Source organism: Hemibagrus wyckioides, unplaced genomic scaffold (assembly GCF_019097595.1).
Source record: "Hemibagrus wyckioides isolate EC202008001 unplaced genomic scaffold, SWU_Hwy_1.0 Contig11, whole genome shotgun sequence".
NCBI classification, from domain to species: domain Eukaryota; kingdom Metazoa; phylum Chordata; class Actinopteri; order Siluriformes; family Bagridae; genus Hemibagrus; species Hemibagrus wyckioides.
In genome coordinates, this window is record NW_026690771.1 from 354,079 (window position 1) to 359,020 (window position 4,942).

At 39.3% G+C, this 4,942-nt stretch overlaps 1 non-coding gene across 1 annotated transcript; it reads left to right on the forward strand.

Moving 5' to 3' along the window:
* The first annotated feature begins 3,947 nt into the window (after positions 1 to 3,947).
* On the forward strand, positions 3,948 to 4,019 carry trnae-uuc (transfer RNA glutamic acid (anticodon UUC)). Its single transcript has one exon. It is a non-coding gene; the product is annotated as a tRNA-Glu (tRNA).
* Positions 4,020 to 4,942: the final 923 nt, after the last annotated feature.

Consider the following 4,942-nt stretch of genomic DNA (forward strand, 5'->3'; position numbering starts at 1 on the left):
GTAGACGAACTTGTAATTGGCATCCACAACAGCCATCATTATTACAGAGAAGCTGGACTTGTAATTATGGTAAAGACTGCCACCTTTAACTGGAGGCTGTGTACGGATGTGTTTACCATCAAGCGCAATAAGCAATGTGGGAATTGCCATTTAGATTGAAAATAATGCGCTATAATCAGAGCCATTCTGCCTCTGTTGTGGGTCTAGCAAAAGAACAGAAGAACAGATTTGAACATTATTTCTTTGTCACAGAGCATAAAAATAAAACATTTCTGAAGCATTGCAAATATGGATTCATTACTTAAGGCTTCATTGACTATTACAGAATAAACATTAAAATACAAAAAGCAGTGACCTTGAAAATACAAATACTCTGGGACGTTATAGCTATATTGATCATCACAGCATACTACTGTTTTTTGTACATTACTGGTAATCAGTGGTGGAAGATGCATTCAGATCATTTATAAACTATACATATGTATACTTTTATTAAAATTACTTTTTAGTTATAAGTTATACATGACTGAAAACCCAGATAGTCATTTTATTGGTGACTGTTTTGTACATAAAATAATCATAATGTAAAGAACATTCTGTAAAATCATCAACTTGATATCTGGAATATTGAGTAAGGCCATGTTGAAGATTGAAATCATTACAAAATGATTGGAACAAAAAATTTGATGGTCCTAACCTCATAGTAAAATTGACACTGTAGGCTGGAATTCACAGACCATCACAAATAACTGATGCATTTTACTGAAACAGATGTTCATTTTTAAGCTAATTTTACTAAAAGTTATTTTTTACCAATGTACTAAATGTGTCCTTTAAGTACAGCATTTGAGTAAATGTTGGGAATCAGTGAGTACCTACAGGAGCAGCACAGGTCTCCATGACTATGTTAGAAATAGTGCTTACCCCAACCCTGTATTGGAAACTGAGGGAACTGAACGTTTCGCCTGCACAAGAAATAAAGTAACTATAAAATATAGCAACACACACTTAAAAGTAATACTTGTTGAATCAAATATTGTTCTGCCAGACCCACCTGTTGCCAAAAACCGCATGGTCACAGCTAGACGCTCTTTTGGGGATATTGCCCGTCTCATTTGTGTGTGCTGCTTGGTTATGAGAGGTCCAACCATCCCCAGCAAGATATCAAACTGCTCTGCTGTCATCTGCAGAAGCTTCCTGAATCCAGTATTATCGTACATTTATTTGTATGGTGAGCACAATATTATAGTTTATAGGTTTTTACCAGAAAAAATGGGCAAGCCTACAGTATGGACAAGGGCCAAATTGTGATGGCTATATGACTGGATCAGAGCATCTCCAAAACTGCAGCTCTTGTGGCGTGTTCCCGGTCTGCAGTAGTCAGTATCTATCAAAAGTGGTCCAATGAAGGAACAGTAGGTTATGGCAGCGACTGAGGGCAGGACTAGTGAGAAAACCTGAACACAATCAAAGGGGGCTGAACACAAATGCAGATAACCAGATCACAGTTCTGGAGAAATGTTTACTTATCTTTAATTAGATAATAATGCAAGTCAAATAATCCACAAAACAAATCCAACAAGTCAGCTCAAAAGACTTGACAGTAGTTCCAAAGAATAAATCCCCAAAATCCACAAGGTTAATCCAAAAGCATACAAAAGGTTCACAGGAGTCTAATCAAAAAACAAAGTCAATACTTCCAAAAAGTCATTCTAATTAGTCCACAAAATAAATCCATAAGGCGTTCAAAAGAGCACTTGTCAATCAATCAAAACAAAGAACTATACCAGATGCACAAAGTCTTTTAAGGACAAAGCCATAAAACAGAGCACACGGCTGACCTAGACTTAATCAAGGTACAGGAAACACTAAGCAAAGTATTTGTGGAGGAAAAGGGTGACTTAAATACACAAACCTAAACAAAGCACAGGAGACACCTATTAGACATAATGACAGAGACTGGACACCAACAAAAAGGCAGTGGGGGTCTCTAGTGGCCAGAAAACAGTCCACAACCCTGACAGGAAACCAGTAGATATCAGTTTATATCTTGCTCTGTTCATGTTTCAATTAGTTGCATATCTTACCTGTATATTTCAGTCTAGTTGTGTTGATATTTAACATGATCAGAAAATGACAGATGATTTTCAAAGTCTTTTCCTGTTTCATCATAAAATGGACATAATAAAGCGTCCAAAAGTCAGAATGGACAAACCCATGTGTATAAATCACACCAAAATATGGATTTGAATTAAAACACTTAAGAGAAACATTATTTCAGACTTTTGGATAACAGCTGGATAGACTTTTATTTGATAATTATGTGCAGTATTGAGATTAAAATTTATACTTGATTTGGATTGGTCAGAAGGTGTTCAGCATGGACCTGATAGCAGTTCAGGTTTCAAATCAAATCTCTCTTTTTTAAGAATGTCCTCTTTCTGATTATATATATACAGTTATACAAACCAAAAAATAGTGTATGTCAAATATGTACAGAAGAAACTGAGTTTGAGTTTAGAGACTAACTAACTAACTAACTAACTAACTAAATATAATCACAATCGTTTACATCAGCAAACAAAACATTAATATAAATTATGTATACACAGTGCACATACTTGATCAAGCCACAATTATAAGGACATCCTAATGATTAGACTGACCAACTATAGAAGAAGAATTCACATAATCAGAAAAAAATAAAAATTAATGGCCCCAAGTTTCAGAAAATATGCCAGTATTGCCCTTTATTGTGTACCTAATTTTATCCAAATGAATGAAGCTCATAACATCTTACTGCCAGTCATCAAAAGATGGAAGGAGAATTTGTTTCCATAGCAGAAGAATATGCCATCTAGCTAATAATGTTACCGTTAAACGTGACTTTATTGGATTACCCACAGAACTGGCGAGGAGTTCACCAAATCGCTCAGTTAATAACGGCCGGGAACGCTTCCTCAACGGAATCCGAAAACGATCACCGATTGCAGCCAGCAGCATGTTGGTGTTGTGTTCATTTCGATTCACTGCGCAAAACGTTACATAACCAAAGCCACAGTACCATTGACCTCTTCAACTTAAATCGTTCTTAAGCTTCTTGATGAACTGAGGAGAACTCTCTTTTGGCTTATTTTCTCTCTGGGTGTCTGTGAGTGTCAGTCCCAGTGTCAATAGAACTAATCATGTAGTGTATCCGGGTTGCAGGATTTTTTAATTTATTTGTTTGTTTTTTTTTATTTAAAAAGCACAGAAGGTATCATTTGGGTATGAATCTGTTCGTCTCTCGATATAGTGTCAAAAAAGACTACAACTATTCCAATCATGTCTAAATCAAAAGCCACTGCACCAGGCCAGAGGGGCGCCAGAACCCATATCACAACATGTAGCAGCTCCTTTTTCTGGCTAGCCCAGGTGTGTGGGGTGCCGCGATCGTATAGTGGTTAGTACTCTGTGTTGTGGCCGCAGAAACCCTGGTTCGAAGCCGGGTCACGGCATTGGCTTTTCCACATCACCGTTGAATGCTAGGTATAGCTTTTGGCCATTTGTCACTTGAAAAGCATAAGCAGGTAGGACCCCGCTCCCCTTAAGATTCTAGGTTCGACTCCTGGCTGGCTCGGCTGCCTTTTAAGAGCCCAGAGGTGTGCCACAGACTCCAGCTGCCGAATTGCTGGCAGAGTAACACCTCCCACAATCCCTGAAATGCGGAGAGTCCTGTACTAGGAGGTATGCTGGCTTTCTGCACCAGGAACACCAGCCCACGCTCTGTCTAGTGGCTGATCTTCCGCTGGAGTGACAGCTCGAGTAGCTGAATGCTCGGTCAGCGCTGGCCGATTTTGTGCTCTGCAATGCAAGGTTCCCATGCAAAGCTCTGGATGATACCGCGCTGGAGCTCAAACTGCTTGGTGGTCGAGTAAAACACCGATCTCAACTCTCCCAGGGAGCCCTCCCATATGGTCTAGCGGTCAGGATTCCTGGTTTTCACCCAGGCGGCCCGGGTTCGACTCCCGGTATGGGAACGTGACTTTATTGGATTGTCCACAGAACTGGCGAGGAGTTCACCAAATCGTTCAGTTAATAACGGCCGGGAACCTGGTGGTGAACTGAAATCTAGCTTTTGTTGCTCAGCAGTAGTTGTTATCATGTGGGTGTGTGTGAAAGTTAGAGAGAGACCTTTGCACACTAACCTTGATGTGTCTGAGAAAATCAAAATATGTACCTCAGCCCTCACAACTACATGGAGTACACAAAAACAAAGTGTATTTCTGCACCTGTGGCCTTTGGATGGTGAGAAGTACAGACTAAACCTATGTATGGCCTGTGTATGAAATGCTTGTCTTTTCTTGATGGTAAAGCCAGTTTGAAACTACCTTAAAATCCTTCAGCAATACACTTTTCCATTTTTTCTGTAAAAAATCTACTCTGCATCAGATTTATGAACATTGTCACCACTGCCTCGCGGTGCCTTGTGCTGATGAGGATCACATTCCTCCCCCATTTCAGAATATAACTCATGACCATGGTGTTCTGCACCAGGGTGGGTGGTCTCTCTCACTTTCACACACACACACACACACACACACAAAAGCCAGAAACTAAGCTTTCTTTGCTCAGGCCTATCTAAAGGGTTAATGGTGCCACTTGGTCATCAACAGTAAAAATCACAAACTTTACCTCTTCCCAACAGGGAAAACCAGCAACAATCAAGAATGCATGATTATATAGTGTCATGGCTGTGCAGACAAAAAATGTGGTTATAATGGAAGTCTATGGGGCAAAAACATCCACCAACAGTAAATTAGGGAGAAAAAATTTAATCTGATGCTGCAAAAAAAACTAAAAATGCATCAGAGCTAATGTTGTTACTAATCTTTGACATGTCCAAGACTGTGATAAAAAGTAAAAAAAATATCCAGTCCACAATCACTTTATATATTGTTTT